General features: G+C 34.8%; 1 protein-coding gene across 2 annotated transcripts in view; it reads left to right on the top strand.

The window, feature by feature from the left end:
• Window positions 1-8,138, top strand: part of PRR16 (proline rich 16) — a 142,359-nt gene extending 134,221 nt beyond the window's left edge. For both annotated transcript variants that reach the window (XR_015772393.1, XM_005528125.3), the window contains exon 3: window positions 5,215-8,138. The gene's annotated coding sequence lies outside the window, so the exon portion shown is untranslated. The remainder of the gene's footprint in view (window positions 1-5,214) is intronic.
• Window positions 8,139-18,076: the final 9,938 nt, after the last annotated feature.

An 18,076-nucleotide genomic window follows, 5' to 3' on the forward strand; every position in this document is an offset into this window, starting at 1 on the left:
AAAAAAAAGTCATGTAAAGAAAAATTACCTGATAAAAATGTTCCTAAAACTTGAAAATGGTAAACATAAACGTATTGTCAGTGCCAAATGTGTGTCTGAGGAATTATAATTTAGACAGGCTTTCTGTGCATCCTGTACATACTACTCATCTTAAAATTTGTGTTTACTTCTTCTGAAAGGTGATGTGCTTCTGACCAGTGAACAAGACTGACAGGTTTTCCCAGGATACATCATCAGGTCTTTTTCGAGTGCCATTCTTTTCTCTGTTAGCATTTTTTTTTTAGTTGGAGTTTTGTCATTTTTGCATTCATCATGGCAATCCTTAGTGTAAGTTACTGACTGCTATGATGCCAAGATGCCTGGTAACTGTCACCTGGTAATTTTGATTGCTTAGATATCAGCTGTATTGGAAACTAGTGGAATCAACAAAACAAACAAACAAACAAAAAAACCAAAGAAAACTAAACAAAAATCACACAACCAAAATAAAACCAAAAACCAAACAAACAAAGAAGAGGCTTGATTGTGTTTTGTAGGTCCTACGTATTACTTCTCTCAAATCTAAACTGATTGAGACTTGACTGGGACAAGCACCACATTAATTTTGCCAGTAGTTCATAAGTAGCAAACAGGAGATTTTATGAGTTTCATATATTGATAGGAATATTGCCTCTGACATTGATTGCATACTTCTCGCTATTAAAAATTACAGTAGCTCTCAGAGTCAATGTTCTGGAGGCCTTCATTTTTCTGTGCAAGCAGACAAAGATAGTAAACATCTATAAATGCACCACTGGAACAGTTTTGAGTTCAGCTGGTTAACCATATTTAGTAAATACTTTCATCATATACTTTCTGACATAATTTATAGGCTTCTATTCAGGATTATCTTTATAGAACTATGTATAAGGAAAGCTCTGGAGATAGTGAAATGACAATGAAGTTTATAATCTCATTAAGGAAGTGTTGTTAGGAAAGGCTAGTGAGATCACAAGAATACCATTGTAGAAGCTATTATGCGCTGTCAATGCATAAATGAATTGTAGTGTGTAAAGAAGAAGAGGAAAATGTGTACATTTAATTTCTAATGTGTAAATATTTTCATTTTTCAGGCCATTTTCAATCTCTTCCTAAGCTGGGAAAGATAAACTTCCAGTAAGCAACGGATTTCTTATTTGCTCATTGACAAATGAATTATTTATGGTTGAAACACTAGGATGGGCAGTCACACATAAATATGTTTTCTGAAGCTTCTGATGAAAAAAGTAGCAACAATTACAAAAAAAGTGTGGTGGTGGATTTGTTAGCCTCCTGTGTTCTTTAGATTTGGAAGTTTTAGTTTTTACAGAAAAATATATCTCAACACGCATCATGATGGGGGTTTCTTGGTCAATAGAAACTACCAAAAATCCCCAAAACTTTAGAGAAGCATTCCCTTTGCTTTAAGTAATTCTGCTATTAAGGGAATTAGCATAGCAATTGTCTTACCTAAAAGAGTAAAATGCTTAAGGTAATATAAATAAAATAGTCTGTGTCTGAATCTAAGTATTTCTGTACCTGTCCAGAATACGTAATTTATGCAACAGACAACTTAACTTATGCCATTAGTATTTAAACATCATCTAGAAGATATCTGCACTATGTTTAGGAAGATTTATTATTATATGATTTTTTGTAATTCTTTTTCTGCAAGAACTTTTGTTGTACTCCTAAATAAATAAGTACAACTAACGGCTTGGCATGTGCCTTGACTTGCCGTGTACTTAAGACACATAATAATACATGTCCAAATTATACTTGTCTGGGCTAAAATAGCCCAAATAATGAAGCTCTTTTTTTTAGGCTAGTCTTTCAGCTGCTTTTACCAGACTTAAAATGATGTGGAAATTACATGGCTTAATCGCCCTTTCTCTATTGAACATGAAGTACATTTCCTAGTTGTTTTCTCCTTTTAGCCTGACAAAAGGCACGAGGCCCAGCATAGGAAGCTTCACTGAAAGTATTCCTTTCTGTGATTATTGGCATCATCACTGCACATACCACTTCAATGTTGATGATGTGTTCTCTGTAATTTTCTTAATATCTTCCAATCATGCCACTGCATTTATTGGTCACTTATGTAAAGAACAATAAATGCAGTGGTTTCTCTGTACCTGAGAATGAGATGGCAATTTCGTGGGTGTGAGGCTGAAAGGAGGCTTCCCTGCATAGCTTTGTCCCTTAACATTTTCCATCCACAGGGTTCTGCATAGCAATTTTTCCAGAGACAGTGTGGTCATGGCCATGATGAGAAGCAGGGTGTCTTTGTAGATGGGATTAGGCTTGCTTTTAGTTTTTAAGAAGACTGTGACAAACAGAGCAGAAGGACATAGATGTTTTTTAGGTAATACATGCACAGAGGTAAAACTCATTGTTTTTATTACAGAAGAGTGGTTATCTAGTTTTGAATGGGGAGAACAGCAACATTGGTTTCTTTGCTTCTCTGGCTTTTGAGACTGAATATTGATGCTGTGAAAGGAAGAGAATGACATGGTGATGCTGCCTAAGTATTGAAAAGGAGAATGGACATGAGTGAACAAAATGGTTTCCTGTAAATTGTCTGAGCCCTAGCTTCCTAATAATTACTTTAATGAGGTCAGGGCTTTTTTACTGTGAGATTATTGACAATGTATGGTGTAACAAAATTATTTTGTAATGATGAATTAAATATACAGAACTGAATGTGGAGCCTTGCTATCATCAACTGTACAGACTATAGGATTAAAAACTGGACAGTTCAGGATGGGAATCTGTGATTAGTAGGCACTTTTCAGAAAGTCTGGACTTTCTTTTCTTGCTGCTCACTTTTTCATGTGTGCAATAATGGTTTGCAATTATGGACTTTTGGGGAAGGTAGCAAGAGGAGCTGCTGGTTTTTTAATGCAGGCATTGCTACCTAATGAATTTTCCACTGAGTAAGTTTAGCCATAATTTTTAGTTTGAACATATTCTTTATTAATGTGGAAAGGTACGAAATATTTTCATAGTTTTTACTCTTTAGCACAATTATTATAAAGAAAAAAGGCAGTCTTTTCTTCCTTGGTAGAATGTTGATGAAATGAGGGTGGATGCCACGTGGTTGCATGGCTTTGAATTAATTGAATTGTGTAGGTTGACAAGTCAGTGAGAGAGATGATGGAGAAATTCAAGTAGACTTGATAAATCATTTCCTGATTTATAAGGTTTTTGTAAGCAATCATCCTGGGTATGGCTGGGATAGAGTTAATTTTCTTCTTAGTGGTGTTTTGGATTTAGAGTGAGAATAATGTTGATTAACACACTGATGTTTCAGTTGTTGCTAGGTAGTGCATACCCTAAAGTGAGGACTTTTCAGTTTCCTCTGCTTTGCCGGTGGGGAAGTGCATAAGAAGCCAAGAGGAGCAAAACAAGGAGAGCTGACCCAAACTGACTAAAGGGATATTCCATACCCTAACCTCATGTAAATAAACTGGGGGGAGTTGGGTGGGAGCTGCTCATACAGCTTGAGGACGGCTGGACACCAGTCAGCAAGTGGTGAGCAATATTGAATTATGTATCACTTGTCTTTCTTGGGGTTTATTTCTCTCTTTTTTTTTTTCTTTTTTTTTTTTAGTCTCACTTTCCTTACAGTTGTTTTTGTTATCATTATTATTACAATATTTAAATTTTATTTGCTTTTATCCATTTTTCCCCAGTTGTCCTCCCCAGCTCTCTGTGTGATGGGGAGTAATTGAGCAACTGCATGTTACTTAGTTGCTGACTGGGATTAAACAACAACAGCATGATATTGTCTATGTTTATGAATTTCATCCCAGAGGAAAAGAAAAAATCATATTGCTCTTCATGTCTACAGTGCTCAGAACTGTATTTTGATGTATTCAGAACCTAAGTTTGAGGAACAACTGTTTCCTGACAACAAATACTATTCGCATTATCTCTTTTGTGAGTATTATTATCATTGTTTTAAGTGTATGTTAGTTGTATCATATTCATCTTGTTCCTGAGAACTAAGCTGCATTCAAGGGTAATACTGTCTTTTTTTGGTGATTTTTATGAGGTAATAACATACAGGGATCATTAGCCCAAATGTAATCGAAGCCTGAAACTGTGACAGCTGAGAAAATGTGTGTTTTTAGTGATATGAAGACTGTCTTCAGTTTAAAAGTAAGCTGCTAACAGATGTTTAGAACACTCTTCTTTTTCATTAACGATGTGAGTCAAACCCTGAATAGTAGGAAAACAGCTTCCTGCTAAGCCAGTTGTATCACAAATTTATTATACCATGTTTGCTAGACTGTTGGATTACACTGGGCCACTCTAACAATTCTGAGTGTTAAATAAGTTTCTCTAAATATTTTATCTTTTCAGTTAGTGCTGGAGGGGAAAAACTAAAAGGGTTTACATTACACCAAATTAAGATTCCCTTTTTTTGTCTGACAGTGAAATTCCATCCTTGACAATCTTTATCAACTTAAATTGCTGAAGTAAGAAATAAGAGGAAGTATATATGAGGGCTAGATTCAAAAAACTAATGGCAAAGAAATGATATTCCTCCTCATTGAAGTATGTACCTTCAGGTGTAAATCACCAAAACTGCATGAGGAAATTGTTGTTCCCTTACTCAGGAGGTGTGAATTTAATCCTTTAATCCAAATTAGTGTCCTAGCTACCAACAGGTAAGTATTCTAAGATATCTTTTTTTGATACTGCTGTTTTATTTTGCCTAATAAATAAAGCTAGGAAAACTCAGTAAGTCAGTTAATCTCAGCATTAAATTGCAGCATTATTAGTGTTTAATACAAACTAAAATAGTTTTATAAAAAGGAATGTGTAAGATTCAAATCAGAATTTTATATAATATTTTAGTGACTAGAAAACTTACCTGTCAGATGAGGAACTTCTGCTGATTTCACTTTCTATTTAATTTATGAAAAAGTATTAGAGTCCAGATTTCACAGGGAATGTAAATAAGGTGATTTCAAAGACAGGATTGAAGTTAAACCCATTTACCAGAAAGCCAAGGCTTGTATACATAATAAAGTGCAACTATAAAAGATCAAGTTTCAAAATACCATTATTTTTTTTAACTCCTGCTTACATGAATATGGAATGCTAATTTAAAATTATGTTTTGTTTATTAACTTGTCTATTTAAAGTAACATTTTTTATAACTTTGCCCTTCTTTTCTTTTAACAGCACCTTCAGGCTTGAAGGAATACCTATACTTGGAGGCACGTCAATTAATTTGCATATCAGATTCATCATTGTGACTTCTTGCAGGCCAGATCTGAGAAGTAACCAGGAAAGCTGACCCTTAGTGGAGAATGGAAAAAACCTTGAAGTCAGAGCACAACTGATCACTAGTGTAATCTGCATTGAATCATCTTTCTCAGATCTGACAGCTACAAGCTGAGTCCTGGCAAAAGCCACAGCCTTAAATTCCATTTAGTGGGAAAGAAGGATAAGACAGCTCAATGTCTCGCCCCGTTGTAGAAACTGCTGTCTCCAAGCCTGACACCTGAGTTCTGTGCTGAGCAGCCAGAGTACCAAACAACCAGTTTTTTATGGGTACAGAAATATTTCAATATATAGCCAAAAGGAGAAACAAAGCACTTACATAATTTCAGAAAACGGATACATTTATTGTAACAGAGGAATGTTACTGTCTGTGGGGAAGAAGACCTCTGTCACCCCTTGTACATATTCAAAGCCATACAGGAGCAGGGCATAAGTGAAGCCCAGTCACTTAAAAGGATGGTGTCTCCTGTCCTTCACCCAACTTTGAGGAAGTTCCGCTCTTAGAGATTGCATCTCAATGCACTTCTATTATTTGCACTGTCACTTCCATTCAGGGTAATGATGTGTGCCACCATTTGCACAGATGGCCCCAGGAGATTTTTGACCACAACAAGCTATACTTTGCCAGGGCTCCAAAAGGAATTAAAAAGTTAAAACTGAAGAAAGACATTTATGCTCTCTTTCACTATGGGGATCTCTTCACAGAAAGGACTATGGTTCTTTCTTAGGATGAAATACATGCATATACATACATATATACATATGTATATATATGAAAAAGCAGCAACATGATAAGGTGTATTTAAAAAGGGGATATAATCTTTTTTAATAGCATCCATTTTTTTTATCATATTAGCAGCCGAGAAATTTAGTCTATTGAATTATACATCAAAAAATGTTCCTACTGAACATTGACATTTAGTCCCAGTTACTGCTAAAGAAGTCATTTGTAATATGTATTTGACATAAAATTTTTCTAGCCATTTGTCTATACTTCATGGAGAAATCTAACAGACAAGCAACATTTTCAGTTTATTTTTCTAAATAAATGTTTTGTTTGTATTATTTGCAGTCACTCATTTTGGCTGGTTTTCATTATCTCCTAATGTGATTTAAAGACAGAACCAAAACACAGGGATTGTTTGTTCTTGTTAAGCTGTAATGATTTGCTGAATGAAAGCTTTAATATAAATACTGTAATTTGTAAAATGATGAAGTATATTTATATAGGCAAATATGTATGGAAAACAAAAGGAGGTATTTTATCTCTTAATTTCAGAACATAGTTTATTTTAATATCCACAGGAAGAAATTAAATATATAATTGGATAGGGTTTTTATTATAAGTAAGTGAAAATTTGGATGTTTAAGAATGAAATGAATGTAGTCAAATAATGGTGGTTTCCCAAATTATACAGAGACCTTTTGCCAGCTGTCTCATTTTACTCGAAAACTGGTTTAGTCATCTGGGGGGCTCGGGCTTTTCTGGGGTGTGTGTGTGTGTGCTAAGCTTTTTGTTTGGTGCTTTGTTTGTTTCGGCATACTGACAAAACCATGAATTTGATACTGTTTGCTCACAATTTGAAAAGTTACAGAATAAAAGATGGTTTCTTAGAACAATCTACAGTTTGCAGTTAAGAACAGCCATTGTTATCCATCTAATGCAGTGATTTGTTATAGAGTTATTGAACATTTCAATACTAGAGCTGTTTTGAATAAAAATGTTTTTTTCCTTTTTTTCCTTAGTCCATTAGCCTATGTGTAATTTAAAGAGAAAAGTAATGTATTTGGTTCCCAGTTCACTTAAATCATTTGTCTTAAATCCAGTTATATGTATCTGATTCATAAAGCTGAATAGGCTTTTCTTTCAAAGTTCATTGCTTTATGGAAGCATTTAAGTGCTCACTAAAAGAAAAAATACCTTTCAACAACAAAAATTAATTTAAAATAATCTGTGGGTTAACTTTGTGAAGGGCAGATACCTTAAAAATGTGTCGCTCTGCTCTAATGTACTAACAAGTGTTATGCGTGTACGTTCGTGTGTGTGTTTTCACGCATGGCACCCTTACCTGCTCATGAATGAAATGCCAGCTCTGCTGAAGTAAGTGCCACAAGTCCTGTTACTGCAAAAGATGCTCATGTTACTGTATTTTTTGGTGAAAGACCTGAGCTCTGTCTTTGCTTGTGACTCTGAAGCCATAAGCAGCTTTTGAAGTTTGTCAGGAAATCAGAAAATTAAGTAGGTTTATGTTAGACTCCCTCATTTGACAAAGATTGGAATGATCTTATGATTTGACTCTTTTTATGGAAGCTAGTGGTCAATTTCCTTTGGAAAATCAATGGATAAATGCAACCTTTGTATTTGTTAAAGAATGATGGCTGTGTTTTGTTCACACACAATTTAGCTTTTGGCTTATAGTGTTCTTACTGTGATGTCACTTCTGTGTCATTAGAATACATTATTCAGACACACAACTGGCATGGGCTTGGTTTTCCTCCATTTCTGGATCATCTAGATTTTAAAATTGGAGAGCTTGTTCTTTGAGACAAATATTCAGTTGTTTAAGAAAGGGACAACATTATTGAAACAATAAGAAAATTTCAGAATGATAATTTGAACACTTCCGTCATTGCCTAATAACAACACTTGAAAAAGCTTTTATTTTTGTGAACAAAATGCATTCATCTGTATTTGAAAATAGCCCAATAAAAATCCAGTGGAATAATTTGTTACTACTTGCAAATACTTTTCTGCTATGCTGAGTACTAGATCAGCTTGTGTGTAAAATTTTTATTGCACAAAATCCACCTGAAAAAAAAATGCACCGTTTTCTTCAGAAAAATACATGAGATATGAAAAATAATTACTTGGTCCCAGGAGTGGTTTTATGTAACATGTGCAATGCAAAAATGATGAACATATACCAACATAGAGGTCTAATTTAAGTGACAAATGTAGCTGGAAGATAACACTGCAAACCACAGGTCTCACTAATGACGTGCTGTTACTTGCACCTCTGCTTAACTGGGACTTCATGCTGGAAAGTAAATTTCAGGGTGTATGCAGAATCATATAATGTCATGTATCATGTCTTATTTCACTACCAGTGTCATTGGGAGAAGTCCAGATTGCTTGATTTTCATAGATTTAATTTAAATCTTTACGTAAGTATTAAATATCGGATATCAATTAAGATTATGTCTGTATATTGTACAGATACTCCCATGAGATAGCATCTCAACACAGAATTTCAGAAATTTTGGCAAATAATTAGCACTGAAATGCTTTTTCCTAGTTTAAAACCAGAGGAGATAGTTAGATTATCTCCTTGAACAGCAAAAAAAATTTGTTATTTCCATTCTGTTCATCCAAGCATACTGATGAGACCAGCAGAACTCTTTCAACTAAGATGACTTTACAGCGACTGATGGGTCCTTTTTATGTGTCATGCATATAAGAAATGCCTACAGAAATAATTCTGTAGTAATAGTGAATTGTTTCATTAGCTAGCATCTGAAAAGCCACTTAAAATAGGTTTGAAAGTATGAGGTGTGCAAAACAAAATCCTGACAGTTCTAGATGTGTCTACAAGACATAATTTCAGCACTTAAATTTTTAAAAGAGCATATCATCATTCAGGAGAAAAAATGGTATATGTTAAAATATCTCTTTTGCAAAGTGGAAGAAAAAGATTACAAAAACCTGGTGATCACCAGGATGTTATAAAAGCATCCCTCTCCTGAGAGTTGCCCCAAGTGTCACATGTTGCAAATGTCACCAAGGGACAGATTTTTTTTTCGCAGATCAGTGATGTACTGGGTACATAGCAAGGCAGTGATGCTGTTAATAAAACTTTACCACAAGACAGTGGTGGGTTATTGTCTAAGGAGGGATGGAGGAAGGACAGCCATCCCTCTGCCCTGGAGCTCTCCCCAAGGGAGGAGGCTGGGTCTTAGGAGGAATAAATCAGTGATTTATCAGACTAAATCAGTGATTTTCATGCACTGGACTGTTGAAGATGCCATGAGAGAGGAAGCAAAAGCCAAGTGGATGTTGTTCAAATTACTTCTCTCTGTAGGTTCCATATCCTTGCAGAGCTGCCAGAAACCCATGAAATCTCCCCAAAGTTGGGCATACTTCAGAAAAGACAGTTATAACCAGGGACTCCTGTTTGGGAGAATCTGGGAGAGGGTTAAGTCATGCCAGATGGCACAGAGACTAATTAAGGTATTACTGAAGGCAGAGGACAAATACATTCTGCTTAGCTGGAAAGGCTTGAGAAAGGGTAAAAGGGAAACCGCGTGGCTAATCAGCAGGGTATCAGAGGATACTGAGGGCAAGACGTCCTTCAGATAGCTGAAGATTTTTCAAGAAAATGTAAGGACTAAATGTAAGACTAAATATAATTTTAAAGAAAACCAAACAAAACAGACAAAACAAACAAGCCCAGAGCAACATTACTCAAAACAGTTCCAAGATACTTAAGAGATTTGTCAGCTGCAATAGTTGAAAGAAAAGCGAATTAAGAAATTCTGTTTCTACGACAGCACAGAGGGAAGTCTGGGTGTCGGTCTGTAATGCTGAAAGATAATCAAGGAAGCACTTAGAAGAAGCTATAGGAACAAAATTGTAGCATTTTAATTCTGCTCATGCTGTGGAAGAACTTTTCTAGATTCATACACATGAATTTTTGTAGGGGAGCTCATGTGAAGTCATGGTTTGTCAGTTTGAGGTGGTACAGAACAAAATGAAGGGATATACACCTAAGATTTTTAAAGACAGTCAGGGATGAAATAGCCAAACTGTACCTGTGGTGTGAAATTCATTGTTTAAAGCTATTTTGATAGCTTTTGAGATGTGAGGTTACACCTATGTTGCCATTTATATTGAAAGAGTATGGTCCATTATATCAGTAAGGGGCAGAAGGGATCAAACTGTAATAATATCTTTCTAGAAAGAGCTAGAATGCATCTAATGGTGTCAATATTACCAAAAACCACAGGAAATTGCACCAATGGCAAAGAGAAAACGCAGAGGAAACTGTAGCTGGCTTAGAGGAAAGTTACTGCACTCACAAAAAGGTGTAAAATATTGGAGAAAATAGTGATTTTTGTGTCAGTTTTCACAGGGTGACAGAGGCCAAGAGTGAAGTTCCTGGGGACATATTCTGTGATCCATGTGTCTTAAAATATATTTGAACATGTGAATATGTTGGAAAAGTAATGTATAATTATTTGATAAATTTGGTAATCATATTAAGTTATTAAAGGTGTTAAATAGGAGTGGCCTGAATGACTGGTTATTAAAATTAAAAATTAAATTCAATAAAGATAAATGTAAACTGTTATGAAAACAATTTTATATTTTACATATTTCACTTAGCTTTATATTTAGCAGTTAAATGTTTCTATGAAAATGTTGGTTTTGTGCTTAAGAGGTCAGAAAAAAATGCAAGTGTGCAATTAACATTTATTAGGAAAGCAGCAGAGAAAATAAGTGAACATTAAATATATCATTGTATCAATCAATAGATATGCAGTAGCCCTGATATTTAACTTTTTAAATACTATGCCCAGTTTATTGACTGGAAAACAAAAAACAAAAAACAAAAAACAAAAGAAAACCAAAAACAAACAAACAAAAAAAAGTGATCAAATTGAAAAAGCTTCAGAGAATGAATGAAAAAGTGGAAAAATAAAATAGTACAGTTAGATTCTGTCTGTGAGGTGACAGCAGGCAATAATTCTTCTGCTCAGCAAAGGTGTGAAAGAGAAGTAAAGTGACAAGATCATGAATGGCATCAAGTGTGTAGGGGACATCAAACAAATCTAGCCACTGGGAAGCTCAAAAATAACACAAAACTTTATTTAAGCAATGTGGCGGGAAGCTGTGAGACTGTCACTCAAAACATATTGCATATGCTGAAAGTTTATGGGAATTAGGAGCTGTGAAAAGGAAAAATAGTAATTGAGAGCTGCTAAATGAAGTGATCCTGGTTTTGCCTCAGTGAAGACCCACTGGTGTCAGGGTGAGTATAATGAAGAGGAATTTCTACATGTGTATTCTGGATCACTGTCAGCTGCTTTTGCATATTCCATTTACATAAATTGAAACCAGGGGGCAGAAAATTCTGTTTTTGCAATCGGTAGTGTGTACTTTATAGAGGCACAAAGAAATTAGCAAAACCAGCTAAGAGTTTTCATATGGAAAGCACAAAAATCCCTAAATCCTTCGGACAGGTAAGGGATGATATTCTGGAAGTTATGTCATTATTAATTCACTTGTTCAGTAAAGTGTTACATTGAGGTTTATCTACTGTGATTTAAATAGTCATGTGTAGTTACTAAGAGGACTAATGTCAAGCAAGAGATTAATGTTTCAGGAAGTAAAACATCCCAAATTTAAAAAAACCCCTGCAATCTTTTGATTAATGCTGATTATATGTTCATTTAAAATAAACATATGTCTGTTTATTTGTTTCCTTAACTTTATCACTGAAATAAATATCCTTTACCAATACATATAGTTGCATTGCAAGTTGTGAATAGAAACCACCTGGATAATCAGAATGAGAAACTTAGATTTTAAGAATCTGAACCCCATGTTGATCAAACTCCCTTTGAATCATCTACATTTGAATAACTGGAGAGTTTTTACACATTTCCACCAAACTGACAGCAATTGGGCATTTGAAAAAGACGTTATTTATAGTGGAGATTTGACACTTTATTTTGTTAGATTAATACCTAAAATGTATTACTTGAAGACCTTGTCAATAGGATTTAAAACTTCTGAAAATTAAATTGCTAGACCATCTAAAATTATGAATGAATCAAAATCTGTATGTAATGTGGAATGCAATGGAATTTATTTGATTTAGCCTATTATTTGTTTCCATTTAAACCGATTTTGCAACAGCCAGAAATACATTGTGGGAAAAAAATGTACAATGAGATCTTTTTCCTAGAAAAATATGTTTTAAAGTTGTAGTATCTGCAAAAGTATGTGCATTTCTAATTATTATAATTCAGTGAGCAAAATATTTATTAGTGTTGTGACTATCATTGTTACAGTTGTGGTACTGTTGATGAAATAGGACAACACATTTGGTTTTAAAATCGTTTTTCATTTATATTTAGAACAAATTATTGCTTTTTCTCCAGTTTTTCTATGATGCTTACTGCTTTTGTATTGCTAAAAGCAACTTCTGCTTATCTCATTCCTCTCTTTTCAAGCCACAGCTGTCATTGTGACATTGTAAAACTAACTTAATTAATCTACTGGGAATTCATTTCTGTTGATCGTATGCCCTCTTCTTTTTACTGAGAAGCAGATATTGCAGGAGGATCTTGTGTTAACAGACTTATTTTCAATCAGTGATTTGTACTGATTTTATCTTATGTTAAAGTAAATGCATGGTATTTATGTGCAAAAGGTAACTAAAGACACTGTCTCTACTACTGGTTGTTTAAACAGTTTACATGTTAATTTAGAGTATCTTGAAAATGGGTAAGAAGTATTTCCATCTGCCTGGTTATGGTTTTGTTCTATTTGAACTAACCATGTGTTGTTTTGAATGGAATTAATTTAACTTAATGAAATCACTAAACTATCTTTTTTCACTTTGCAAAATTACTACTTTTCCTTTACATTGTAGAGGACCCTACCTCACACTTAAACAAGTCTTTAATTGGGATTTAAAACTACTTTTTTTTTTTTTTTATTGTATGCAAGGAAGACAGTAAACAAATAATGATAAAATGTAGAGTAGCAAAAGGGAGATATTTTTAAAAATAAAACCAAAAAGGTAAGCAAATTCAAATTTGTTTTGGAAAGCTACAGTCACAAATAAACTGAAAATGCATTATAAGAGATAGCTAAAAGATCTAAATTGTGACATGAAAAAGGAGAGGTCACACTGAACATTAGGTTCCTGGAACTGATGCCTACAGAATATGAATTAATAAACAGTAAAATATATATCATCATTTTGCCTTCAAACTTTTGCAGTTAGGGTAAATGAAGCTAAGCAATGCTAGAAATTCTGATTAGGATGTCGTCTTGGTTAAAACGTGTTCTGGGTTTGCTTTGGAGGTGATCAGCCAAAGCTTTGACTTCATAACCTTCTCTGATGGTGCAGCCACACTTTCTGTGGGTCCTTGTATTTCATCATGAAAACATTTTTCCATATATACAACATGATCCATCCAGCTTGCTCTTCAAGGCCACTGTCCCTTTTAGAATCCCTTTTCTATTGTTTGCTACTGCTGCAAGGCATTTATCTCTGCTTCTTCAAACATGGCCCTTAGCTTTAACTTTTCCAGACTAAAAACAGCTCCTTTCACTCAACCTTCCCATGTCAGTCATGTTCTTTATGTCCCCTGTAGGCTCTGCTGCAGTTCTGCACAGTTCATCCAGCTCAGGGCAAGAGCACATGGTTGGCCTTGTGGTCAGCTATCACCAGTCCTTTCAGCCTGGTCCTTGCAGCTCATCCAGTCAGTCTTCACTGGCCACACCTACTCTAACCTAGGTGCAGAGCTTGGCCCTTCTTCCCCCTAAGTGTAATGAGTCTTCTCTATGCAAAACCCTCAGATCCTGCTGACATTAATTTTTGTCATTCATTACTTCAGTCACTTTTCTTAACATCATCCAGAAATTTGTCAAGTTTGTATTCCATGTCATAATCCAGGTCCCTGATTCCATGTGTCATCCTGGCAGTCGTTAAGACTGGTGGAGCATGATTTGCCACTGGTAAATCTTTGTGTATTTCCCTTGATTGTCTTGTTTTCTACGTGTGTTCAGAAATTAATTCCAAATGAATGCTATTTGTGAACTTTCTGGTGTAAAAGGTGAGACTGCTTTTTTTAGTGTTCACTTGATCTCCCTTCTGTCTTGATATGAACATAATATTTGCCTTTTTCCAGTTTTTGAGGACTTTTCTTGATTACCATGATTTTTAACGGATGATAGTAGCCTTGCATTCCTTGCAGTCAGGACCTCTGACACCTTGAGGTCAATTTTGATCTGGCATCCTGTACTTAAGTTCAACATTTTAAAGTTGCTCTGAGCTTCTTGGTCTTTTGTAAGCCTGCTTCCAAAATAAGACATATATGTGCAGAATTTAAACACTAGGCTTTGACTGAGGTGAAAATGTCATTAAATAATTCAGCCTTTTCCATATAATCTATGGGTCAATTAGTTCTTCCGTACAGCAATTTGTATTTTTTGTGAATTTCCTTCTGATATTAGCATACTTGTGGGAACTCTTCCTGCTACATTTATGTCCCTAACTAGTTTTAGTTCTAATCTGGTTTTGGGCTTTTTATCCTTAACAGCATGAATATGTATTGTTGCACAACAGCCATACTTTTACAGTCTTCCTTTGATTTCTGTCCTTGTTTTCACTTCCTTTATGATTTCTAGCATTCAAGTTCTATGCATAATGGTTCAGGCCTTTAATAGAAATTTCCTGTCTACCTTCATGAGGGGGTCCTTTCCTCCTGAGCTTCAAATAATATTTTAAAAGTCATCTAGCTATTCTGGATGCTCCTTGTAGGAGTCTCCAAGGGTATTAATCAGCAATATTCTAAATAAATCAGAATCTGCTGTCCTGAAGTCTAGAGTCCATGTCCATGTCTTACATTCTTTGCCTTTCTCCAAATCTTGATCTCATCTTCTCCTGGTCATTGCAACCCAAACTAACATCTGCAATCCCACTCACAAGGTTTTTTTCTTGTTGAGCAGCTAGTCAAACAGAGTATTTCCCTGGCTAAGCCCTAAGTTCACATTGGAAATTCATAGCAGTGCTCTGAAGACCCTTCCCGGATGCTTAAGGTTTGTATTACTTTTTCAGTAGATGTCCATATGGTCAAGATCCCTCCTAATGGACTAAGGGCTCTGGGCAAGGGATTCCTCTTAATTGTCTGTAGACAGCTACAGAGGTGTCATCTTAGTCAGGCAAGCTGTAATAGTTCTCTATCACATCATCCCTGTTGCATCCTCTCGCACCTAGACCCGGAGGGCCTCCACAGACACTTCCTTGGTTTCACACCAGATTTTTCCTCAGTCAGGAATTTTTTTCACATAACACATTTCTCTGCTTCTTCTGTACCACCTACCTTCCCTCAGCAGGTTTGTGGAGCAGTCTTGTGATGACAGTCAGTTCAGTCTTCCGGAAGCAGCAGTGCTGTGGAACTGAAGAGGACAAGAAGTGAATACCATATGCCTCATAGTCTTCATCTTTAGAGGTCATGATGCACACAGTAACCTGGCAGGAAAAATTTATGCTTGGTTTTCAAGTAGAGAGGTGCATGACCTAGGTAACATTTCTATAAATGGGAGGAAAGTTGTCAAAAGGGATATAAACCTGGGAATGTGAATATTACTAGTTTAGTAATCCACTGGGAGTGAGGAACATTGGAAAAGAAGGTGAGATCCCAATAAATGTGAAAGTTACACTTGTGATGTACTAATCAGATTTTTAGAGAGCTGTGTCCTGTCATTATGATACAAATGAATAATGTCAAAGAGACCACTCAAAACAGCTGGATGACTCAGCAGGAAATACTTGGTTGTCAGACTTTTTAAGGGTATAAATGTTTTGATCGAGTTACTGCAGGAAGATTTAAAAAAATCTGAAATTTGAAAACACTGAATATTGTCTTTTGTGATGAATGAAGATTTGAGACCAAAATAGTCTGTCATTTAAGCAATCATAGTTTCATATGTTTAATATGTTACCTGAATTTGCTTTTAATTAATTTGTGTTTAACCCATATGCATATGAAAGTAGATGATGATTATCTGTGTGGACAAAATCAGTACAAAGGGCAGAAAAATTGAACTTGTTTGGGACTTGAGTTCAGCTTAATCTGGATACTTAACAGGGTCAAAAAATATATGTCCTGCCACAGGTATAAATATGATTTATTCTCACTTTATTTTTACTTTCTGTTGACAATATAATGTTAAAGTATTTACTTATATTAAAATGAGACCTTCTCTCTTTACCACTATTTTTTTTTCCTAGTCAACAGCAGATTGAGTCATTAACGTGTGTTTGGCTACTTGTAGAATAGCTCCTGAATTAAAAAGGAATTAGGATCGTTTTTTCCTGTAAGGATCTCAGTAAAGTGTGGGTAGGAAAAGAGCTGAGAAAAAATATTACATTCTCATTGAGATCTATTATGTGAGAAATAGAGTTATCTTCTGGATAGACATTGTTCTGCTGGCATGAAGCATGAGCAGATGGGAAGCTGATTTAGATTAGACATTTAACTTGAACTAAAACTACTTAAGATTAATCCTTCCTTTATTCCAGCTCATTGAGATAAATTTTGACCAAACATGGACACATTTAAAAAAAATTCAGCAATTTAGGGCAATATTCATGGATGGAGCATAAACTGTAAAGTAACAGATGCACTGCTCTTTACCAGGGGTCTTGTAACACATATAGGAAAAAACAATTTTTTGGCCTTGTCACATTTGCCATAATCAGAAACTACACTGGTACTAAAAAGAAAAGTTTACCTAGATAGATAGAAAGTAACAATTTCCTAGCTTTTCATATTTTTTTAGATTCAAACAAGTATTACTAGGTTGCCATCTCTACTTGCCTGCATTAATATTTAACAGGTCTTTTTGGAGCCCTGTACTCTATAAACCAGTATGTTTTCCTTTTGAAGGGATCATATTGACAAAGCAGAGACATGGGCAGATGTATTTAAACATGAACCTTTCTAAGCTAAAAGATTTCTTTGAATTTTTTTTCAGACCCCCATTTATAGGAAATGGACATCAGTGTTATCCTTCAGGGATGATATTTTAGTTTTGATTGAAACAGGAAATGCAATTTAATGACATCTCTAAGGACAGAAGGATTAGAACTGCAGGCAAAAATATGAAGAACATAGGAATTTCAACTGCTTGAACTGCAGAGGTAATACATTCTGTTCTTCTACCTGCTGGACTCGTGTATCTGATAAAAGTGTACTTATTACACAGATATAGAAGGATAAAGATTACAGTTATCACCTGCTGTTCTTCCTGCTGGGTTTTCATGTACTGCTTCATCTTCATAGAAACAATTGGTTTTCCAGGGGGATGTCTTGTGAGGAGTTTTTTTTTGTTATTATTATTATCAGGTTTTAAATTGTACCCATTAGGTATTTAAATATAATGACGATTTTTTTTACACATATTTATTCTGATGTCTGAAAGGTCATCTAATTTGATGGTACAATTATTTTGAAAGTGTTTTAATTTTGCAGATAAATCTGAAGTTTTTGGATACCAAGAATATTTTGGATACCAGCTTTATCCATTTAAATTCTTGTCTGTTATTTTTGTTTCAGTGTTAATCAAACCTCATATCTTTTTTGCGTTTGTCCATTTTTTAGTATAATTTTCAAATTTATTTATTTTTGCTCAAGCAAGGCATCACAATGCAAGTTTTTATTACAATGATATTTATTTTTTATACGTATAGATCTATATTTATAGGAACATGCTTTGTGTTGGAGAAAAGTTGCACAAAATTACAATTCTGATGTTTGAAATTCTTAGATAATACATAATTTAGTGCCACAAGATTGCACACACTTGCATGCTTAGATACTTTTTATTTAGTTTTGGATGAAGCAGTTTTGACATTTATCTTCATTGTCATTGTGCCAAGGGCAATTCATTTTATTTAATATCTTGCTGAAGAATAGAATGACAAGTATTGGAGTCAAGTATTAGACATGATACATACTG

This window comes from Pseudopodoces humilis, chromosome 4 (assembly GCF_049639895.1).
Source record: "Pseudopodoces humilis isolate 2021_Gansu_Grassland_sample_001 chromosome 4, ASM4963989v1, whole genome shotgun sequence".
In the NCBI taxonomy this organism is placed as follows: Eukaryota; Metazoa; Chordata; class Aves; order Passeriformes; family Paridae; genus Pseudopodoces; species Pseudopodoces humilis.